Here is a 25,742-nt window from a genome sequence, read left to right on the forward strand (position 1 = left end):
AAGCAAAATAACCTCTTCTAATTGAAATACATAAAAATAATTCTTACAAATGATTAGAAAATGGAAATAATTAGTTAAAAATAAAATCCTAAACATATCTTCCTAGAAACCATTCTTTATAGTATTTTCAAAATGGCATTATACATATATGTGTACATATTTGAGCACAGATACATCTTTAATATATTTGATGTTAGGAGGATACACAGATATCCTCCTAACTCCCTGTTTTGAAGGTTGCCATGTGTATATGTGTGTGTGTGTGTTTTCTGATCTGGTTCCTTATTTGTAGACATTAAATTATTTAGTTTATTTGTTAACATAAAATATTGTCATGAGCAGCCTTGTACATGGATACCTTGTAGTTCTTGAAGACCTTTTCTAAAAATTTAATGTTAAAGGGAAAGCATAAAAATGAACTTCCTTGTGGGGTAACAATTTGTTCAACAATGTAACTTTTCAGAGGTTTTTCTTCAATATATTCCTACATTGGTAGTCAGGCTAGACTAAATGATCTCCAAAATCTCTTCTTTATTCAAATTTAATAACAATGCAGTACTGCTTCTTAAACTTAGAGGTATATAACAATCATCTGAAGAGCTTTTAAAAAGTAATAATGTGCAGCCCTGGTGAATTAAATCAGAACCTCTAGAGATTGGACTCAGTTTTCTTTAGAAATTCCTAGGTTATTCCAATAAACATTCAGTGTTGAGAATTATTGGCATAAAGGTTAAGTCATGAACATTATCGATACACTTTTTTAAATGGCAGCAGTAAGGGTATAAGAGCCTCAGGAATTGATTTCTTCTCTTGTAGCAAAATATGAGGGGTATGATAGTAATTTAAAGTGCAGAAACAAACTGGAAAGAACATTAAGCAATGTCAGTGCAGGGCTTTGGTAAATGCTGGTCATTTTCTCAGAGCATAGAGTCCTTTCCTCTTTTCTCTCTGAGCATGCCTTACACAGAGGAAAAAAAGGACTCATATATGCCTTATCTCATTGTTATTCATTGGTCCACGGAAGCTGAGATGGGCATCTCAGTTTATTTAATCATTGGTTCTCTACAAGGAGGTTAGGAATCATCTCTGTGTATCAGAACTGATATGTTGCAACGTCCATCAGAAGAGATTAGTAGGCCTCTGTCAGGGTAGACGCCACAGGGTAGAATGAAACCTGAAGCTGGGTTAAGTAATTGGGTTCTTGTTCAATAAAAGTGCTTGTTTGTGCTGTGTAATGAAAGATCTTTGGTGCAATGGATGTCTGAATCCAAATACCCTTTGGATTTTCTGATGGATAAAGAGATAAGGGTGAAAGGGATTTAATTTAGAACTATTGAAAAACTTTAAAGAGATTAGAAAAATTGGTAAATGCACTTTCTTTTTTAAAAATCAAGATTCTTTGTTACTTATCAGAACCAGTTATTTTTTTTAAAAATTGACAATAAAACTTTTTGTTGGTTTTGGTTTTGTTGGGTTTTTTTGTTTGTTTGTTTGGTTCTTTTTTTCTTTCTTCCTTTCTTTTTTCCTGTCTGTTTGCCATCATTAACTGACCTTTAAGACTCAGGTTATGAAGAAGATAATGGAGAAACTGTTATCTCCCATGTCTCCTAACCTGACTTTAGGAAGTGCTATCGCCTTTGCTTCTCGCTGGAGTGTCACATCAAAGCTGTGGGCATTGGTGAATAGAACAAACTGCACATCTTGCTTCAGGTGATATTTTCCTTTTCCCATAAAGTCAACACTCACTAGTGCATCTAAGCCTCTGTTAAAAAAAAAAATCGACATTTAAACCAATGTTTTTAAGAACACACTTTAAAAATATTCCTAATCCAGAAAACTCATATAAGCAATCAGAATCATATGGATGCGCAGTAGTGGGTGGAATACAGGGAAATATATGAATCATTCATGCATAGCATTGTCTCAGCTAATTTTGAGAAGAGATTGTTTGAATCTATTTACTTTCTTTGGGATAAAAAAATTCTATCAGAGAAATAGAAAAAGCCTTTTCTTTCTGCTCATATCATTGAATACCTGATTAAATACAATACTTTATTTGAAGAAAAAAATGTCATGGACTTACAACTCAAGGCGGGGGGAGGGGAGGATCCACAAATCTTTTTACTGAACAGGGTCTGGTTTTTTGGGGGTTTTTTTGGAAACATGAACCATTCCGAAATTTTATTTGCTGCATTTTAAAAACATCTAAGGCTGTTTGCATGGTTATTTCCCAAACCCTCGATCCTGCCAAGGCCAGTTTTAACACCCAAGGTCTCTTCAGGTTCCCAGGCCTGGAGGTTGTAGGGAGATCATTGAATCCTTGAGGGCAAGAAGACGTTGTCAATCTGCCCAAACTTCCTCTAAGCATAGGCAGCTGCTCGTTCACACAGCACTGGTGAGGCTGCCTCGACACCCCCAGGAAGGGGGAACCCTGAAGGCAGTACTTTCAGGGGTGCCTGCCTGCTGGGGGAGGTTTCAGGCTAGCCCTCCCCAGTCCCCTGGCCCAAGTGGCCTTGTGCAGCCCCAGAAGAAGTCAAGCTGTCAAAGTACTCTTGCAGCTCACGCAGGGTCCAGGAGCTGTGGGAGATGGCGTTCTTCTCAGCCTTGGGCATCTCTGCGTACGTCTGCTCGTATCCATCAGGCTGAAAGCAGGGGTCCCAGCCAAAGTCCCGGCAGCCTCGGGGCTCCACAATCTGGTCCGAAGTCCGGCCGATGAAGCGGAGCACCGGTTCACTGGCGTCCCCGAAGCTCAGCGGGAACGTGCAAAGCGCATAAGCTGACTTGTCCTTGTGGCCAGGAGCTGGTGGAGACCTTCAGGCTTTAGCTTCTCCAGAAACCACTTTATGTAGGGGCCAGGGAGCCCTCCGAGGACGTTGAAGCACAGACAGGTGTCCTCCACCAGGACAGGCTCCTTTACCTGGCGAGCCGCCTCCTGACACTTCTGTATGGAAATCTCATCCGGCTTCCCCTGGTAACTCCGGCAGGTCAGTCTTCTGTGCCACCAAAGTGCATGGAAACTTATCTCCTAGAATCTGAATGACCTCTTCCAGCTTCTTGGCGTTCCCCGTGACAAACACGATCTTCCCCCGATCTTCTAAACTCCCTGCATTTGCACTGCCTAGCACGTTGAATGTGTTTTGTTCCGGGTGCAAATCACATACCTCTTGCCCTCTCAGCTTTTTCATTTCACATCTGGATGCCACACTCTCTAACCCTACCATTGCTGAGTGATCTACTGATTCACACTTCATCTACCTTTGCTCTTTCCTGGGCGTCCTCCTCCTCCCCTCCCTTCCCTGCTCTGATTACATGTAACATACTAAGAGCATTTTGGGAGTCAGAGTGCTACCAAATAGATGCTTGTTGAAATTAGCTTCTCCTTGGGGTTGTCTAGCAAGCCACATGAAATAGCAGAGCTAAGAAGTAAGAACACTGGGCTGAAGCAAAAGTTCAGCCTGAAAATTTGTGTTTAGGTCTCAGCAGCTAGGAAGCTCTTTAGAGATAAACTTGCTCTCAGCAGGGGGTCAAAGGCACATCGGTGATAGCATTGCAGTGCTGAGGATGGGAGTGCCTTCTGATGAAACACATCAACACCATTAGCCTCTCGGTGCCAGTTTAGGGAATGATGATTAGCAATATTTTTTAAAAGAGATGAGTGCCTGCCAGTGAGTGCCCCTCCTTTTAAAAAAAAATAATAATAATACTAATTCAGGAGATGGACTTCCCATTTATTTGTAAATGAAGAAGGAGACCTCCATTTTTCCTGACTAACTCTCAACTTCATTTTGGAACTGACAAGTTTAAACAAGATGAGAATCAGATTGCCTCTGCCTTCCTCATTCTTTTGGCTCCAGCCGACAACGTAATTAATGTTGCTGTAGGAGTAAGAAAAAGCTTTCTTGATGAGAACTTTTTTCCTCTGTCTTTTTACAGGCAAATACTTGAAAGAGTAGGTGGCCTTTTTGACATGTTGCTAGAGGAGATAGTGCATAAAAATGCTCATGTTGTTTTTGTATGCTAATTTATAGATACGCCTAAACCACTTTTCTCTTTTTCTCTTTGTATGGTGTACCATAAATAATTGATAACATAATTGATAATTACCATACTGTAAAAAAAGAAAAAAAAGTAGCATCCAAAGTTAAAACATAATTTCTTCAGCTGGCCTTCCCTGCAATCTATGATTTTCTTTAGCATGTTTGTTCTCTTGAATATGTTTCTTTGGAAGAAATTAGCTTCAAGAAAGTGCTAGAGTTATATCAATAGTTATCTGGCATCTGTCATAACAAGTTCCCCACAGTTCAGAGATTCATTTTGTCTTAGAATGTCGTAATAATCTTTCAAGATCATTCTTGCAAATTCCAATAGACTTTTCATCTTCTCTTGCTGGTCAGGTTTCTTTTTCAATATCTTTATATTACTTCTTCTTACGTATCTAATCAATTATGAATGTCTTATTTTGGCACTCAGTGTTGGCTATAGCTAGACCCAATATTTGAGTATTTGATTTCATTTCCTTCCCTGACCCTTATATGCATCAATCTTTAGTATCTAATTAAATTATATACATTAAAGCGTTCAGACCTTGCCCATGACATTCAGTCGACATGGATTGCTTTTGTGATTAACATACATTTGCTGTATGTATTCTACTCATTTACCAAGACTCAGTTTAAATGTTGTTTCATCCATAATTTTTTTTTCTCAATTACACTCTTATTGTCCCCTATCCACCACCAACTACCAACATGAGGGCACCATCATAATTAATTTCTAATTTTTTATGTTTGTTCCTATACCACGGCAAATGCACACCTTTTAATATAGTTATTCAAATTCATATCTATCTCTTTTATTCAAGATCCACGTAATAGGAACAAAAGTTCTCTTCGTAACCGATGTACTCACTACTTAACCCTTTATAGATAAATCATTTAAACACTTTTGTAGAAAATACATATGAATAAAGTATTTTTTCTTGCATTTACTTTTAAAAGGGCCTGGTTAGATTACTATGAAAAATATTTTATTAAAAATGTATTCAATGCCTCTGTAGATTAACTTACATTCTGTCAAGAAGACAAACTAACATCTGTTTTCAAAGGCAGAAAATTTTCTGTTTTTTCTTGCTAGTAATAATGTGAAACACTTTAACCTTCTATTTTTTAGTCAAAAGTGGAATGGTATTATTTATCATGCATTGATTTGTTGTCTCTGAACTTACAAAGGTGGTTTAGCTATTTACAGTCGGTGTAAAATGTTATATATGGTCAGGGGTGCAGATAAGGACCATGAATAAGTTTGTTGGGAACTCTTAGATATATGGCAAAGGGAACATTTCATAGGGTTAATTACAAATGTGAAAGTAGAATGGAACGAAAAGATGATAGCTTTACACGTAAACTTTCCTCCCGAACAGTTGATGTCATACCATTCTCCGCAGGAATCTACACAGAATCAAATTCCAAAATTCTTATTGTTTGATCACAATTGAAATTTGTTTTTTTCTCATTTCAATTTATATTTTTAATAGCGTTTCTTTCTGATGACAAAATAGAATAATTGTACATTGAAATAGTTTCTATTTATAATAGAAATCAATATTTGCAACGGTCCCCAACCTTTTTGGCACCAGGGACGAGTTTCATGGAAAATGAGTTTTCCACAGACCTGGAGGGGGAGGCGGAGCTCAGGCAGTAATGCAAGCAAAGGGGAGTGGCTATAAATACTCTCTCCCACCCCACCCCCGCTCACCTCCTGTTGTGCAGCCCCCAGGTTCCTGAGTTTCATGGAAGACAATTTTTCCAGGGCCTGGGTGTTGGCAGCAGGAGGGCAGCAGAGCACTGGTCCCTAACAGGCTTCTGATCAGTGGTTGGGAACTCCATATCTAATGGATCCTAAGTATGTTAGACCTATTTAAGCATTTTTGAGTTGAAAAATTGAGGACTATGATGGGTTCTTTTCCAGCTTTAAAATTTTTATGTAACATATTTAATATTTATTATGAATTTATTATAAGTTATGATTAATCTTCTTGTGTTATAATTAAAGAAATATGCAATTGAGTATTTAGAGTATAAAGTTAAAAAAATCAGCAAAACTGTCATAGAACATACAATTCCAAACAACACAGAATCCACTTGGCATGGAATGAGGATGTCCCACTATTTATATCAAATTGCTGCAAAATAATTATTTAGTATTATGTAATTTTCAGTTTAAAGCTAATTTGCTTTTATGTTTTCCTTTATTGAAATATCTTCATTATAATAGATTTTATATTATATAAAATTGTATTAATATAATAATTACTATTAATATTACTAATAAATTATTTGTTGAGTTAATGCAATTAAAGCACTTAACAAGCTCGGTTACACAAAGTAAGCACTCTCAATAAATGCTTCTTATTGCTATTACCATTATTTCTTTTGATGGCTGAATGCTACAGCATGTAATTTATTTAACATATCCCCTATTAAAGGAAACTGCTCCTAAAATTCAAATTAAATTTTAATTGAGCTTTCTCAATTAAATTTCTGAATTTAATTGGGCTTTCTGATTCAGGTTGTTTGGTGAATGAATATAATGTTCTGTGTTTTTCAAATGATTTGTAGTAAATCAAGATGTACTATATATAAAAACTATATTAAAACCAAATCTATTTTTTTTGATGATTCAGTAATCATTTCAGTGTCTTTTTACTCTAGGGTCAATATTTTGACCCCTAGTTTCCATTGTGCTATTTATATATACATATATATATTAATAATGTATTCTTATATATATTAATAATGTATTCTTACTGTTGTTAACAATAATATTAAAGAAATAGAAATAAGAAATAATACAAAGAGAATCCTTTGCAGTTGATAGGAATAGCCTTCCGCAGGTATTCCCTCAGATATCCTAGTTTTCTTAACTAGTAGATCCCATTGTTAACAATTATATAGATGTCATTGATATTTACTTCACTTATTGAATTTCTTTTATGACTCAGATTATATGTAGAATTTTATTTCTGTTTTGGGGTTCCCAGTCTTATTTTCCCAAATGATCTTACATGATTCAATGTCTTACTGTTTCTTCTGCTATAACAAAATACCTTAGACTGGGTAATTTATAAACAACAGAAATTTATTTATCACAGTTCTAGAGACTGGGAAGTCCAAGATCAAAGTGCCAGCAGATTCAGTGTTGGGTGAAGTCTCTCTGTCTGCTTCCAAGATGGTGCCTTGTTGCTTTCTCACATGGTGGAAGGTAGAAGGGCAAAAAGGCATTAGGGTGTTCCCTTCAACCTCTTTTATAGGAACACTAATCCATTCATGAGGACAAGGCCCAAATGACTTAATCACTTCTCAAAGGGCCCCACCTCCTAATACTACCATATTGGTTATTGGGTATTAGGTTCCAATAAGAATTTGGAAGGCCACATATATTCAAACCATAGCACTCAATGGCATATTGGATTTTCAAGACCCTAGTTCTCATGATGCAGAAGAGACCGCTAGACTAGAAAACAGTTAATAAGAATCCCTGGTTCTTAAGTGCTTCCTTTGTGTCTCATTAAAAGATTGCCAATCTAAGATAACCATAGGAAAAGATAAGCAGCAACACAAAAAATCGTAATGTGAAATAATATAACTGATAAATATTTAAAAGTAGGAGTTGAAAATTAAAAATTTTGACAGGTTTTTTAAGTCAGTAGTCACAAAATTGTATGCTCTGATTTTATGTAATTACCTTTAGCTTTGATCTTACGGGCAAGTTATTCTCAAATGTGTCTGTACTTAAAAAGAGAGTTAAAGACTTTTTATAAAATATTAATTTTTCTTTTCATTAACAAAGATTTTCAGAGAAAGAAAAGGACTGTTGTAAAGATAAATAAGACAAATAACCTTAACATACATCTTTTTAATATTCTCCTTTCTGGTCAAGTGAATTTAAGATGAAAAGCAAAAAAGCTCCTTCCCTCAAGGTACATGGTTTCCAATAGGGGTAAGACATTAAACTAATAACTACCAAAAATCTTATTATATCTTCCTTCATACTCAATTCACTAAACAACTAGTTATAAAGTTAAACTTGTTTTGATTACTGTCCTGGTTTCTCCATGCCTGATCACTTCTTGGTATATAGGTAAATTGAATTCTTCAACTTGCACTTTGGAAAATCAACTAAATCGAATCACATCCTCCTTGAAGCTTAACCTTCCATAGCCAACTAACTTGTATACTGTTATACCAGATTTCCTATTGATAGTCACTTCCATTCCTGCCGCTTCTATGCTATAACCTCAGGGCTAAAAACCTAAGAACTATACTTTCCCAAATCACTTGTCAGCATTGATTCCACTAATGAGAATTACTTACATAAGATTTGGAACATTCTTTGCTCTGACAGAGGGATATGTGTGGGTTTCAGCAGATATAAATTTTGTATCAGCCTGTGACTTTGCCTAGTAAACTGCCTGGCTTGTTATTGCAAACAACTATAACCATTAGAGATCAGTTCCTGCAAAGCTAGTGAAGACTTTTCTTAGTATACATTGCTCCTATGTCTTAAGGACTTGATTTCCTCTATTAAATCACTTTCTTTTTAAAATACCTAGCATACCTTTGCTTTCCTGATTGACCATTGACTGACTGATATTCTTTATTCTTGAATGTTTAACAATAAGATTGTTAAATATTGCTGTGTGTGTGATCTGAGTGGTTAAAGACACACTTCTTTCCAGCCCCCCCCCCCATGTGTATCCCTAAAAGTTAGAAAATTACAAAAACTTGGAAATCCTCTGTCACTATTAAATTTAATCTTACTTATTTGGATGAAATATTTTGTCTTCATTGATCTCTTTTTTTCATAGTTTTTCATGATTAATCATTCAGGTCAGTACTTCAATTATCAGTTTTTCGAAGTTTCAGATCTTTTTTTTATTTTTATTTTTTGCTGCTTTCTAAATGTTTTGTTCCTTCAGCTTGCAAATCAATCATTTTTTTATGTCTAAATATCAGAGCCATTGTCACCACCTACAAGCAAATTATTTATCCATATCACTCTTTCCATTAATTGATCAATATTTTTCATGCTTCAAATCAAAATCCTTTGATTTGGATTTCCCTTGTCCTGCTGCTTCCAAATAATGCCAACTATTTGCTAAAAAATTTATCATAGCAAATTATTTCTTTCTTATTCTCATTGAGGTAATGCTAATCGCCCGACAGGGCAACTTCTACTAAGTGGGGGAACTGCAGTACTAGGAAGCTTAAATTGTGCTGGAGTGCCTGGATCTTATAGATACTTGGACTGTCAGTATGCATAGTAATACAGATATTAGAGAATTATTTTAAGGCCAGAGAGATAAAGTAAAGAAAAAGAAAAGAATGGAGAATTGAAATATTTGTTAAAAAGCTATTAGCATTCAGTATCTTAATTAATTTATGAGGTCATGAATAGTATATGTACATATATAAACACATATGTACTAAATTATTAGTATATATTAATTTGTGTTTATATTTCAATTGACAAATCATAATCATATATTACATTTGTGGGTATAATGTGATGTTTTGATATATGTACACAGTGTGGAATGATTAAATCAAGCTAATTAACATATCCATCACCTCACTTAACATTTTTGTGGTGATACAGTTGATGTTTACTCTTTGTTTCTTTGAAATATACATGTTATCATTGATTGTAATTACTTGCTGTACAATGGATCTCAAAATGTATTCCTCTTGCCTAATCAAACTTTGTACTCTTTGAGCAGCAACTACCTACTCAAATCATAGTGATCTAGAGACACCGTCTCCTTTATCTTGTGAAGGAGACCTTTCCCATCCTTTCTGCCTTTTCCATCCTTTATGGCTTCTGGGTCCTTAGAATTTTGCCAGTGAATGAGGAAAACATGGAGGACTATGTTTGGGCAGATTTGAAGACCTAAATACAGTACACATCATTCTCACTCAGCTTGATTTGAAATTACTTTCATGGCCATGTCTAACTGCCAGAGAAGCTGAGAAATGCACTTGGACTTTGTGCACAGGAAGAGGAGGAAAAGGTTTTAGAATGGATTTATATATCTAGTCTCTGTCATTGTATGTGAGCCTTTAAGACTTTGAATTCAGGTAATGTTCTGTCTCATTCCAGAATCACCAAATTCTTTCTGCTCTAGTATGGGAGCATCATTCAAGCACAAAGAGCCTGGATAGCCCCCTGCCAAATCTGTAATGAGAGCTTTCATCACCATCCACATGCAAATTATCTCCCCTGGGTTTATGCTTTGTTTTAAGGAAATGCAGAGGTAATATATACATAAGGTAGGCTCTCAGGGAAGATAAACTCTAAGGTTTATACAACTTCAAGATTAAATGCCCAGCTTTGAGTTCTACTTTATTTAATAGATGGGGGGAACATTGAATGATTATAATCAAGAGAATAGCTATATGAAATCTAGTTTTAGAAATATTCTCTTCTGCTGCAATGTGCATTCAACTCAATAAAGCAAATTGTCTGAGATCTATTAATAGCAGTCTTTTTTACTTTTGGAGAAGATGATAAAATGTTAAAAAAATGCAATTAGAAGGAAATTTGTTCAAAATTATGTCACTTCATTTAGTATATATTGACAAATAATCCTTAGTAATTTAAAAAATAGTCCAGTTTGCTATGATGCGTGGTCTATAAAATACTTATTTCAATTCTACCTATGCATCAAATTATAAATATTTGTATCAAAAGTCTGTGTTATTTTGAGAATTAAAATATCATAAAAGAGTAATTGTATTTGGTGGGATTATATTATTATATTCAAGGAATAGAAACAATGAAATCAATGGTAAAATGGACATAACAGTTTGTTCTGTCTTTTCTTGAAGATTTCTGTGAGAGTCAATAAACTTTTATTGTTACAAATCAATGATATTGCACTGAACATATATTCATCTATTTTTCCAACTGAGGAAGTATCTCATGACAATCAATGCTATATTTTCTAGTTAATCAAAAGTTTTTAGCTTTGCATGAGTAATATTATTGATAGTTTATTATTTAATTTTTAAATTTATGGTTGTTTATGTATAAGCAATGTTACTTATTGATATTGCCAAACTTCTTAGGCCTGTCTATATTATATTAGTTCTTCATGCATAGTTTTTGTCTCCAAATACATTTTTGCCTTTTTGAGGCTAGAAATCAACATCTCGAATTATTTAGCAATTCAATACATAGTAACTAATATGGAATTATGTATTCAAAAAGCATGGAAAAATACTAAATGAATAAAATGTAAATAAAATATAAACAGTTGTAAAACATACAATTAAAATGTATATATTGATGCAACATGAAAAAAATGACTTATGTTCATGTTGAATAGTCAACCCAATTCCACTTATGTGGTAGGGAATATTTTCCTAATATAACTTAAGGATAATTTCTATTTGTGCAATATAGATGCTAAAGGCAAATAGCAAAGCTCTGGTATTAAAATAGCAGAGCTACTTTTCAAAAAATAAAAATCATATATGAGAGTCATCATGGCATTTGGAAAATGAGAAATGAATTATTGGATAAACCAAGAAAAGTTCAATTTCTTTTTAACACGCTATTCTTTAGTGAGTTGTTTGTGATTCTTATCACATAGACTCCAATATCACAGAAGATAACATTATAGCAAAATAGCAGTACCTGGCTCTGTATCACTCCTCTTCCAAGCTAAGAAAGTTATCCTCTTTCCTTCAACAATCAGTGTCAATGTGACCCTACTTGTAAAGAATCAAGGTACTTTAGGTCAATATCCTCTAATAAGTCATTTTTAGTTCTATTCTGGAAAATTGACTTGCTATGACCTGTATCCTGTGACTTAGTGGCGACTATACTCCAATTTTAAGCCATTATTCTAGATCTCCTCACTTTCTAGGCCTCCCAACTTCAGAGTCTTAAATCCTGCCTCTGTATGTTAGTCTCAGTCAGACCCTGTTACCTCGCTTACAGATATTCCTGATGTTTTCTTACCTACTGGGATCTCCAAATGTTGCTTTCTTCAAAATAGCCCTTTCCCATGTCCTGTATTGGGTTATCCTTTCCCTGTGTATTAGATTTCCTTTATGAAGTTTATAAAGAATTACATAGAACATGTCTGCAGTTGGCTCTTTCTAGCAAGCATCAACCACTGACAGGGAGAAAAACTTTATAGCTCATTACAGCATCGACCAACTCATACAAAAAGGGAGTGGCTGATTCTTACTGACAAGTATTGCCTACCATCTTGGAGATTAAGCTTGGGTTCCCAATATAATTTGCACTGTTGGGAAGATATGAAGACAGCAGGATAGAAGCAACTCAAGGGGACACTGCTTTTTAGGAGAGAAACGAAATTAGAGGCAGCTCCATCTGTGTGGGGTCTCCCTCCTCCACTGCAGACCTTTGGGCTGATCGGGACACTGCTCAGACTCTGCGCAGAGACATTCCACTGGAGAGCAGGCACAGCAGAGATCTGGTGCCTACTAAGCCTAGGTTTCTGCAACTGACACCATCCTGATGGCTCTGGCACATGGAGCCAGGTCTGCTTAGGACCCAGCCTTGTAGAAGTAGCCTTTATATCACCCCTGCTAGGCCAGGAAGGGAACAGGTGCTCCCCTGTGTCATGCCCTGTGACTGAGTCCTCCTCCCAGGTGTGGGAGCTGAACCAAGAAGAAAACTTAGATACCACATGTACAACGTAGGAAGCCTAGGGTGACTGTCTCAGTGGGTCCTAGGTGTGGGTGGAGAACTATGGTCCATTTACACAGACCCTGGGCTGCTGAGATAAACTTCTGCCTATACAAGTGGGCATCAGCAGTCCCCACAGTGGTGGGACAGCCCTACTAATGGGCGGCTCTGCCCCCAATATCCCCAGGGCAAGCTCTGAAGCTCTTGTTGTGCTCAAGTCTGAGATTCTACTCCTGTAGATCCAGGGACCTGCTGGGCCTGCGACTCCACCCCTGAGACTCCAGAGGTCTGCTTGGATGCCAAGACTCCACTACCGAGTCCCTGCCATTACTACTGGGCTGTCAGAATCTCCTCAAGGCCTAACACTTCACTCAGGACCCACCAACCCTGAGCAGCTATCACTCCTGGACTTGGTTCAAGAAAGTTCCCAGCAAAGAAGAACAGGTACCCTTAAATCCTAATAACCCAGATCCAAGAGAAGTGGAGCCAGATGAGAAGAAATAAGGACCCTGGCAACATAAAAGCACAAAATAGTTTGACACCCCAAGAGCTAAACTGAGGAGGAATCCTAGACACCACAGGTACCACCTGGGAAGCCTGGGGTGACTGTCTCAGTGGGTCCTAGGTGTGGAGACCCACTGACCCATGATGGAGCTATAGTAGTGGACTTCATTCACAAGGAAATTGCCAGAATGACAGAAATGGAATTCAGAATATGGATGGCAAATAAGATGAATGGAATTGAAGAGAAAGTTGAAAACCAACAAAAAGAAGCCAAAAAATGTTTCAGGAAATCAATGAAAAAAATGAAAATGTCACTAGAGAGCTAGACAACATAAGAAAGGATAAAATAGAACTTAAAGAAATCAAAGAGTCACTTAGACAATTCTAAAACACAGCAGAAAACTTTAATAACAAGCTAAACCAAGAAGAAGAAACAATCTCAGCTTGAAGACAAGGCTCTCAAGAATACCCAGTCATTCAAAGAGGCAGAGAGAAAGGTACACTTATACACTATTGGTGGGACAACAAATTATTACAACCTCTATGGAAAACAGCATGGAAATTCCTCAAAGAACTAAAAGTAGGCCTACCATTTGATCCATCAATCCACTGTTGGGCTTTTACCCAATCAAAAAGAAGACTTTTCATCAAAAAGATACCTGCACTCTAATGTATACTGCAGCACAATTCACAATTGCAAAGATGTGGAATCAACCTAAGTGTCCATCTATTCATGAGTAGATTAATAAAATGTGGTATATGTATACCATGCAGTACTTCTCAGCCATAAAAAAGATGAAATTAATACCTTTTATAACAATCTGGATGGAAATGGAGACGATTGTCTTAAGTGAAGTATCTCAAGAATGGAAAAACAAACACCACATGTACTCACCACTAAATTGGAACTAACCAATGAACACACATATGCACAGAGGGAAGTAAAACTCAGTGGAAATCAACTTAGAGAAGAGAGGAGAGTAGGGGAGGGGGAAAAAACCTACCTACTGGGTACTATGAACACTATTTGGGTGATGCACACCTATAGCCAGGACTCAAGCATTACAAAAGTGATCCATGTAACCCAAAACATTTGTACCCTCTTAATATTTTGAAATAATAATAAAAAATGAAGTTAGGTGATCTTATTACAAGTCACTAACACTTTTTCACATTTCTGGTTATACATGCACATTGCCCTTCAGAAGTAGAAAATTCTATGTGGGAAGCCAAGATACAGATGTGAAAGATACTAAAATCAGATTAGTGACTGAGTGACAGACCATAGTGCAGGAATTCAGAGGTGGTTTGTAATCTGAAGTGATCAGAGAAATTATCAGGGAAGACATGGGGTTTTAGAGTAATTTGAAGTAATTTGAGTAATTTGAAGTCAAAGAGATACAACCTTAAATTCCATTTCTGACATATTCTAATTTGAGACCATAAACTAGGTATTTGCCTCCATGGTTCTCATTTCCTTGTCTTTGCAAAGGGGAACAATAAAAACACATTGTATAATGGGCCATTTATGAAAATTGAGATACTGTGCGAAAAGCATCTGACACATGTTGGGCATATGATAAGATCTTAATAAAGTCCTCATTAATATCTTTACATTGTTGTTATATCTTAGAACTATGTTAAAGAATATCTTGGCAGGGTTTGCAGTATAAGCTATATCTTTTCATTGGAGGAGAAGTGATCTATTGGGAGCCAGTGAGAAGCATTTGTCAGGTATAGGGTATAATCAAGTCCTCTATTTAAACTTCACTCATGATTTTTATTTGACATGGTATCTTAAAACATCCACTAACTCTTTGAGTTTCCACAGTTTGCACCATTCTGTATAATCTTAGACTCAGTTTTATAGAACTATTTGATTTATCTCATTTAATGGCAAAAACTCTAGGACCTTCTACATCTATAGCATAAACTTTGTCATTAAAAACATTCAGATATTCTTGGGAAGTGAAACAGTTTAACCTCTCCCTAGTTGTTTTAAAGTATTTTGATTATGAACATTGATTTCAGTAGAGGACTAAATGCAGATTTTGGTGTCACACATGGGAGTGGCAGGTATGCAGTCAAAGGGCCAGGAAGGCATTAAGATTCCTCAAAGTCTGCATCACAGAAAGACAGAGATGTATAGAAGCACAGAATGGGGGCATTGAGACATGTTTGCCTGATTTTCCAGTTTTTCTTTGCTTTTTTTTTTTTTTTTTTTTTTTTTTTGCCGACCCTCTCCATCCAGTTTTTCTTAAATTGAGTCGAGAAATGCATCTGAGACAAATAACATGATACGTTGTGTATTTTAATTTTGTCATTAAGTAAATAGGAGAATCTCTTTAAATGCTCTCTTGTTTTACAGAGCCAATTTTGTACTCTTCTTCTAAGGTCATTTAACAGTGTTCACTGAATTTTGTGGCAAAAAAATGAAATTCTTTTCTCAATTACCTTCTGAGGTTTCATTATATCTTTAGAAACCTATTTACAGTGATTAATGAGGGTAAATTAAATTTCGGGCCCCTTGACCTTATCTAGCACACTATCTGATATGAGTGTCTTGTACTAGAGCTGACAATAGCATAGTATTTGAACATGAATAGCAACTGCAGCACATGAAATAAAAGGAACATTTGCTATGTCTAGAAATTTCACACACAAGCAGAAAGAAAAGGAAAATAAAATTATGGGTAAATTTATTGACATCACGGGAATGCAACAACATAAATCCTGGAGAGCAAAAGTTCAATCCAAACCTTAGAAACTTCTTGACTGATTTGCAACATTATTCAGAAAACATTTCTTAAAGCTCCTACTAATTAATGTCATTGATTGTTCATCTTTTCTTTCGAATGAGATGAAATTGAGTTTTCTTCAATTGAATTTTAAAGAAAATTCAACTCTTCAATTGAGTTTTATAAAAACCTCAACATGTAAAGCAAAAAATGGTAGCGATTTTGAAGATAGAGTGGGGAATCTCAAATTCCCTCTCACCTTCCTCCCTCTGGCTTCTCTGTCTCCCTACTTGGCAGCCACAGAAAACTATTTGGAACACAGTTTGCTCATAGTCAATATTACAAATACATTTTGAAATTTGTGCAGTTTGGGAATTCTGACCCACATCAGAGAGACTCTTTTAATATTGGGCTATCCCATTAAAAAAAAGCCACACAGTTCCTGTGTCTTGCAATCTTATTTGTATTCTGCTGTTGACCTACTTTAAGACAGTAAAGAATTTCTCCTCTCTTTGGCTTCTTTATGTCTCTTTTTCCAATTCCCTCATACTAGCACTATTAATTACACTGTCATGAATAACAACATCAGCTTAGTCCTTTTTCCTAAATCATATATATATACATATATATATGTACATAATAAAGACATAAATGGAAGCTATCTTTTTTGAAGATTCAATTGCATTAGAAAAAGGGGTAAGAATTACAGAGAAAAATTACTTATGTTCACACCCATACATGTGAGGGAGAGGGAGATGTGAGAGGAATATATTACTACCCCTAAAATTAATCTTTAGTCTTGCAGACGCCCTGTAATAATCTTGGATATTTGAATACCAAACTACCTCACATACCCAAAATTGGAATCTTGCTTCAACTGTCAGTTTGAGGAAAATACATTGACCTCAGACTCATACCTACCTTACCCTGTTCCTGATACTCAATCCTGATGCCTGCAGTATGCTCTGATGCTCCAGTGTATTCAACCTAGTATTCAAGGATGCTTCGAAGTACTGTCAGGTCATGGTGAAAGAAGAATGGGCATGCTTGGAAGATTAGTAATAAGTAAACCAGAATACACAGGATAAAGTGAGTCCAAAAATCTACTTCAATGTAATAATTGACCAATATATTATACCTCATTTGAAATGAGGTGATAAATGTCTGGATTAAGATTATATTAGAACTGGAAATTGTGGGCAACATTTCAAAGAAAAATTAATAAATGGCAAATACTAATTGTCATAAAGAAGGGAGTAAGAAATGATTTCCAGTTCTTGAGTTTAGTAGATTAAGGAAATGCCTGTAGAGAGGAATGTTGGAAGTACATACCAGCTTTACTTAATTGTATTCTATGTGGATTATGAGCTCTGTTAATGTGTGGAGAAATAAATTGCAGCAGAGATGATCTTTTGGTTATTGGACATGGCAGACTTTTTTCTACATGAAACTTTAAAGGTGAGAGTTGAAGACTTTATAGTTAATCTATGAGAAAAAGATTTGATGTGCAATAAAAGAAGGCCAAGGAGTGATTGTTGAAGAATACTGGAATCCAGTGGATTGAAGAAATGCCAGTAGAAGAGAGACAAAGGGTTGGCAGGGGAGGCAGGGAGGTTGGGAGGCAGAGCAGGAAGTTTTGGAGATGACGTGTAAGCTGAGAAAAGAGCAAGGAGGCCCTGGAAATACATAGTCCCTGAAACAAAGAGAAGAGAGCTTCAAGGAGATACTGCTTACAAGATGGTAGACTGATAAATGGGACATTGAGTGGACACTTTTAAACAATGGCTTGTTTATACCCAGTTAACTTTCATGTACACAAGAGCAAAAGCCTGTCGTGATTTTAAAAGTGTGAGTAACATTAACCCAAATACTATCTCGCAAGTAAGTTAGGAAGTTTGTGCAGGGCGGTGAGGCAAGGTAGAGTGTATAAGAAAAGAAAGATTGATTTTCCCTGGAGCTGTTTCCGAATGCCTTCACCGTTGAGGTCTTGCTTTGCTTCATTGGTTGGTGCACATGGTTATCTCATGACCAGGTCCATACCTAGCTCAGACAGTTATTTATACAGCTCTCGAGTCTACCATTAGCTTCCTCAATTGGCTCCACAATTTCTTTTACTGTTTTGCAGTTTAAAATGTTAGAATAAAATTCCAACTTGGGCACTTCCATATTTCCATCATGGGACTGTGCCCTACTCTATCATGTGATTAGAGACAGAAAAAGTGAGCTGGAAAAAGGAAAAGTGTATCACTGATTTTTTTTTCTCAGACATTCCTAGTAGAAAACCTAGAATACAAAATTTAATCAAAAATTTTAAATGAACACACATAAAGGAACTGTGCATATATTCAGGTACCATTTGCACAGGTGCTTAGAATAAAGGCCATGATAGAGTTAAGGAAATGTAACAAATGACTAACTACAATGAATTAAAGGAATAACTTAGAAAAATAAGTCTGCCAATACTAAAAATTGCTTTTGAGCCTGTATACATTTGGACAAAGTTCCAGTATTTGTATGTTATTACCCTACTTGTATGTTATTACCATATAACTGTATTTAAATGTAAAGATTTACTAGCTAGCAGAAGATTTAGAAGCTTTGCCATTGCGTTCACAAAGTTTTTATTAAAAATCTTCCTAAGATTAGTAACTCTATATTCCTGTGAGGATCATACTATCTCACCCTAGAACTTAGTTTGATATTCAACAAGATTAGTAATTTCAAACAATAAAGAGTAGCCAGGACCTACCTACCTTTTCCATCTTATCTCTTCTGCCTCTTTCCTTCTCTCTCTCTGTTCCACCAGTACTGACCTTCTTCTGTTCCTTCAATCATGGGACTGTGCCCTAAATTCCAATTTCAAGGCATTTACCCATGCATTCCTCCCTGAATTCCATCTTTTCATGGCTGGTTACTTCTCCTCAATAGATAAAACCTCAAATCACCCTCTTTGTCCTGTCCTACATATTGCATGTAAACACACGCATGCACACACGCACTATCTTTTTGTTTGTAATACTCTTATCCTTAGCTGAAGGCATATTTTCTTTTTTTCTTATAAAGTGTACTTCTTCTTCTATAAAAACAAAAATGGTGCAGAACAGTTACTTTGCCTGTCCTCCAGTGTATAGATCATTTCCTACTTAGAGTCAGACCTCCATAAGCATTTGTTGAATGCATATCACTTTTTACCGAGGAAAAGAACAGAACTATATGCCTAGATCCCAGGGAAATGTTTTACATTTACATCTTACTTGATGTTTTCCCAATATTTCGTTCATTTTGGCTGACAGATATTGGCCATTTCTTTATTAGCTAGTATGAAAATGAATAGTACTTACACAGGTATATGTCATTACTAGAGGTCAGCAATGGAACTGAATTTATTATAGATGCATTGCTAAGATGGTAACGACTTTGTGTTAAAATTAGGTATATACACTCTTTTTAACCCCTGAGTATTGTGTGATCTGCATATTTATTATTAAGTTTAGCTTAATTCATTGTTGCCATTTGGTAAATATATTTAAATCAATTCCTAGATTTTTATGACTGATGATAGATGTTGATACACACATGTATAGCAGACTTTTGGAGGCCAGAATATTTATTTGTGAATCATTGCATATTTAACTGTCAATGATTTGTATTTAGAATGCATTTATATTTAAATATGTTCCATATTAGACAACTACCAAATGCCTAAGCCCAATTGCATATTTTAAATTTTCCAAGGATGGTTGAAAATATAAGATGGTAATTATCTTTTTCTGATGTGTTGGTGCTATTAAAATCGTATCATGATAACTTATCATTTACATATAAATCTTGTTAAAATTTCAAAGCCCTGTGCTGAAAATATAAGAATAAGTATATTTAATATAATTGACATAAGATTGCTATTTTCCACAATTTTTCTGAAGGTAATAAGAGAGATCCACTTTTGCTTGCCTCTTCAAACAGCATTTTGAATTCTATCAACATCATACTCCTTTTATCCCCAGTAGCTGAAGTCCCAAAAGACTATCTCACCACAAAAATAACATCTGAAATATCAACTCTATGCATATAAATTTCGTTGGAAGGAGAAAACTCTTCATGACTTTAGAGATGTCAATTTTATTACAAACTGTTCCTTCTACATGCAGCTATGTGAGCATGAGAGTATATGTGTGTAAATTAGTGTGTTTTTCTTTCATTTGCCATTACAACACAAGGCATAAAAGAAACATATAAATGCAAGTATACCATAAAAGCAGGAGCTGTCACAGAAACTATATACCTATTTATACGTGAATTCTTTATTCCTTAGCTTCTAAATTTACCACAGAATACTCAGGTTAAGAAATGATTTATAGGCACTCATTGTCTTAAAGGTTGACTCTCCTTTCTCTTTTTTTCCTCTTCTTTCTCTTGAAATCTTAAACAAGCCAACCAAAAAGAAAAAAAAAATGAAACATTTTCTTCCCTAGTCTGTCTTCATAAACTAATTTTTAAAAAAATCAAGTATCCTGCCCTTGTCTCTCTTTGCTCACAGATATTGCACACATGACCTTAAAAAACAAAATTTCTATTTTTTTCTCTTGTATTCCTTTTATTGTTTGTTTGTTTTTATTTCAATAGATTTAGGGGGTACGATTGTTTTTGTTACATGGATGAGTTGTATAATGGTGAAGGGAGGGTTTATAGTGTACCCATCATCAGAATCGTGTTCATCTGGGGTCCCCAACCCCCAGGCTGTGGACTGGTACTGATCTGTGGCTTGTTAGGAACCGGGAGCACAGCAGGAAGTGAGCAGCAGACAAGTAGAGCCAAGCGTCATCCGTATTTACAGTCGCTTCCCATCCTTCACATCACTGCATAAGCTCTGCCTCCTGTCAGATCAGCAGGGGCATTAGATTCTCACAGAAGCACAAACCCTGCCGTAAACTGTGCATGTGAGGGATTTAGGTTGCACTCTCCTTGTGAAAATCTAATGCCTGAGGATCTGAGGTGAAGCTGAGGTGGTGATGCTAGCACTGGGGAGCAGCTGCAAATACAGACTATCATTAGCAAAGAGATTTGACTTCACAATAAATGTAATGTGCTTGAATCATCCTCAATCCATCCCCCCCACTCCCTTCCATGGAAAAACTGTGTTCCATGAAACCAGTCCCTGGTGCCAAAAAGGTTGGGGACTGCTGGTGCACAATGTTTCTGGTAACTAATTTCTGATCCCTCATATTCCCACCTTTCCCTTTTCTTAGTTTCTAATGACCCTTATACCTCTTTATGACCATTGTGTAATTCTTACTTATAAGTGAGAACAAGTGGTATTTGTTTTTCCATTCCTAAGATGCTTCCCTTAGAGTTATCATCTCCAGTTCCATCCAAGTTGCTGCCAATGACATTATTTCATTCTTTTTCATGGCTGAGTAGCTTTCCATGGTATATACGTATATATCACATTTTCTTTATCCACTCATCAGTTGATGAGGTTGGTTTCATATCTTTGTAATTGTGAATTGTGATGCAATAAACATTTGGGTGCAAGTGTCTTTTTCATAAAATGACTTATTTTCATTTGGGTAGATACCCAATAATGCAATGGTCCTCACTTCTTCCCAGTCTCACCATTAGTCCCCTGGATCAAGAAAAATTACCTTTATTGCTTCCTCCCCCTACTAATCTATCCTATAAGGCTCATCAGGAAAAAAAATGGAGTACAGCTGTAATCATGATGCTTATCATTCTGTAACCTCACCATGATTTTTAATTATAGAAATGAGAAAGCCATGCTCTTTAAATAATATTTTTAAATCAATCAATAATTTTATCAATCATGCTTGCTGCAAAAATTCAAACAATTGTAAGATATATAGAAAAGGGGATGAAAATCCCTCTTCACTGCAATTTCCTTCTTACAATACCACTCCCCTCTCAGTTAACATCTAACAATTCACAACAATTGGGATGGCATGATGCCATACTTAGTTTTAAAGATATGTATATATTTGTGTGTAGTGAAATAATTTATGATTATATTATACATAGATACTGATGTGATGAATTCAGTATTTCCTTTTCCAATTTATGTAGCCATTTTTTTCACTAGAAGAGTAAATAGTATTTTGAAAACAGAAACCTTCATTAACTTAATTGAATTTTCAATATTTTGCCAATATAAATCAAAATATTAATAAAAGCATTTATTTTAGTTAGTGAACTCTTATATAATTAGAAATAATTAAAAAATAGTTTTCACGAAGTGTCTTATTTAATGTTAGACATAGAATCTTAGACTTAATATATGCTCAATAAGTATTTGAAACATGAATAAATTCATGATACTTGTAGCCTCATTTTAATTTATTTAAAGGATGTAAGGGACATAAAATAATACTTTAAGACTTTCTGGTTTATTTTTTAAAATCAGAATTGTACAAAATGATCTTCACTGTAATATATAGTAAATAAGAATAAAAAAAGACATGTTGGAAATAAAAATATTTTTCCTTTCTTTCTTTCTTCTCTTGTGACTCTCCCTTCCTTTCCTATATCCCAAGTTTGTTGAGTGTTTTAAACATTAAAGAGTTTTGTATTGTGTCAAATGCTCGTTCTGCATCTATGGAGATATTGTGGTTTTCGTCCTTATGCTACTAATATGATGTATTTCATTGATTGATTGTCATATGTAGAATAAACCTTACATTACTGAGATACATCCCCTTTGGTTATGATGTATAATTCTTTTATATGTTGCTGGATTTGATTTGTTAGTGTCTAGTTGAGAATATTTGTGTCTATAATAGTAAATGATATTGATAGGTAGTTTTATTTTTTTGTAGTGTTTTTTGTACAGTTTTGGTATTAAGGTAATATTTGCCTCATAGAATAAACTGAGAATTGTTTTCTTCCCTTCATTTTTTTTTGGAAGTTTTTGTGAAAAAATAGCATTAATTCTTTTTTAAACGTTTGTCTGAATCAACGGTGGGGCCATGTAGCCCTGGACTTTTCTTTCTGGGAAATGTTTTCACTACTATTACAATCTCTTTTCTTGTTTCTGCTTTCAGATATTCTGTTTCTTCTCCTTCACTTTATATAAGTTATCTAGATTTTTTTTAAACATAGAGCTGTTCGTAAAGGAATACCCTCATAATCTTTTTAGTTTTGTAAGGTTAATAGTTATATTTCCTCTTTCCTTTCTGACTTTAGTACATTGAGTCTTCTCTCTTTTTTTCTGGGCAATTCAGCTATAGGTTTGTCAATATTTTTCAGTGCTCAGGCAGACAGTTTAAATTTCTGCCTTATTCTTCAATTCCTACCTGAACAGAGCCTCAAGGACAGCTAAAGGTGAGAATTTGGAACCTTCTTAATTTTTTCTGGGTATATGCACCATCCTACTCATGCTTGCATAGCCCTGTGCATGTGCATGACCTCCTAGATTCACAGGAATATCTTGGAGCTTTTAAAATGACCCATAAACATCTTATTCTCCAGCATTTTTATTTCATGTGTTTTTTAATAAGTTTTTCTTTTTTGCTATAACTTTTTTGTCACCTCAAGCCACTGCAGTGTTCAGCAATTAATTGACACTGATTGTTTATGCCAAACGTCCCGCAGGAGAAGGGTGAGTGATCGCACAATAGGTGATCTCTGAGTTAGGTCATATAAAGACAAGCATTGTAAGTGGAGCTTTCCAAGGCATTTTGAAGCAGGTCAAATAATGACAATTCTTTGAGAATGAGGTAAAGGAACTCTAACCCTGTTCTGTCCCCTCCGGTATCTTCTAGGCTACTGGGTTTCAAGCCTACTACAAAGGAAAGGAGAATGGAAATTGGGCAAGTTAAAATGCCACAAAGCTCACTGTTCTTACCACTGAAGCTTCTTTTCTTGAATAAAAAGCCTGTGGATTTTTGTAACCTTTTGGTTAGTTTTAAGAGCTCTGAAAAAGGCAGTTTGGACAATTTTTCTATTGTTTTCGTTGCATTCATGGAAGGCAGGATTTTCTGAGTTGCTTACTCCACCATTCCTTTTGTGTTTAGTACAGGACGATGTATGTCTACTTAAAGCAAATGTTAAAGATTTTCACTATAATTAAGCAACCACTGAAACGACATATATTTTTTGAGTTTATCAAGGATATTAAAATTAATTTTGAAGAAGTAAAGCTACATCACAGAAATCATTCTGGTTAACTGTAGATAGAAAAAAAATGGAAGATTAAAAAACTAATAATCTCTTATCATACTACTACTCATTGCCACATTGGTTTCTGAGATATGCGTAGAAATGAAAAAATAAGTCATTAAAGGAATTAAATATTGGTTTCTTTTGCCATATATTCAACATGACATATATATATACCTTTGTGAAACTTCAGCTATGCAGAGAACCTTCAATCAGTAAAAGAAAATATATCTTCATTTTACAATGTATAATTGATGACAATTATAAAAATGTAATGTAATATTTTTCACTGATGGCATAATAGAACATTAATGTATAACAGCATCATTAAACAAAAACATCTTCAATAATATTAAACATAATTTTGTTTATACCAAGACATGGAATATAAAAACTGTATTTTATTTTATTTTATTTTATTTTTTTTTTGAGACAGAGTCTCACTTTGTTGCCCAGGCTAGAGTGAGTGCCGTGGCGTCAGCCTAGCTCACAGCAACCTCAAACTCCTGGGCTCGAGTGATCCTTCTGCCTCAGCCTCCCAGGTAGCTGGGACTACAGGCATGCGCCACCATGCCCGGCTAATTTATATATATATATATATATCAGTTGGCCAATTAATTTCTTTCTATTTATAGTAGAGACGAGGTCTCGCTCTTGCTCAGGCTGGTTTTGAACTCCTGACCTTGAGCAATCCGCCCGCCTCGGCCTCCCAAGAGCTAGGATTACAGGTGTGAGCCACAGCGCCCGGCCTAAAAACTGTATTTTAAATGAGAAATTTAAAATAGCCTCTGGAATGAATTTGAAATATACTATTGCTTATTTCCATACTTGTAAGTAAAAGCAACATACTGTATAAGTCTCAAAATTAGTTAAGCTCCATTGTACTATGGTATATAATCATGTTAAGTAATTTATTTTAATACTTGATTAAGATAAAAATATTTATTATTTTACAATCATAAAAATTTCAGAACTAAAACAAATATTCCCTTCCAAGGAAGAGAAAGGAGAGAAAGGAGGTGAAGGAAGGAGGAGGAGCAGAAGGAATAGAAGCCATAAAACAATACAGTCATCACAAGAAAGATACAAAGGGAATTTCCAACTTGGTATTCAAGGAATGTCCTACAAAAATTATGCAACAGTCTTAGTGTACAATCAGTCTTAATCTACTTAGCTATATTGAGGGGTTCCCTTCATTTCTTGGCAAATTTAGTACTGAATTAAAAAGATAAGCAAATGCAAAAATGAAAAATTATTTTCCTCAGAAAAAGTTCTCAAGGAATAAGTTGATAATCATACTTACGTGGTCGTAAAAATATAAATATTGAATCTTTATTTAATTTAAAATTATACTATAACTATGCTGGGTACAAAGAGGAATGGACAGTGTGTGGATATGTGTGCACACACAAACCTGAGAATGTACTAAAGCCACATACTCAACCTCTGTATTAGGAAGCCAATAGGCAAGTTCTAAAATTTTGGAATCCTCAAAAAGCATTTAAGAATTGGAGTTAAAAACATTTTCTAGAAAACAAGATGAGAAAGGGAAAGGTAGGATGAAATGGTACTGACTTTTTAAGCTTTGTGCAGATCTTGACTTTTTAAGCT

General features: G+C 35.3%; 1 long non-coding RNA gene and 1 pseudogene across 1 annotated transcript in view; one reads left to right on the plus strand and one right to left on the minus strand.

Annotated features, from left to right (window-relative positions):
- Positions 1-25,742, plus strand: part of LOC109729976 (uncharacterized) — a 1,977,473-nt gene that overhangs the window by 398,368 nt on the left and 1,553,363 nt on the right. The gene's annotated exons all lie outside the window — the stretch shown is intronic.
- Positions 2,481-3,221, minus strand: LOC105867123 (inosine triphosphate pyrophosphatase pseudogene; annotated as a pseudogene).

Source organism: Microcebus murinus, chromosome 21 (genome assembly GCF_040939455.1).
Source record: "Microcebus murinus isolate Inina chromosome 21, M.murinus_Inina_mat1.0, whole genome shotgun sequence".
Classification (NCBI taxonomy): domain Eukaryota; kingdom Metazoa; phylum Chordata; class Mammalia; order Primates; family Cheirogaleidae; genus Microcebus; species Microcebus murinus.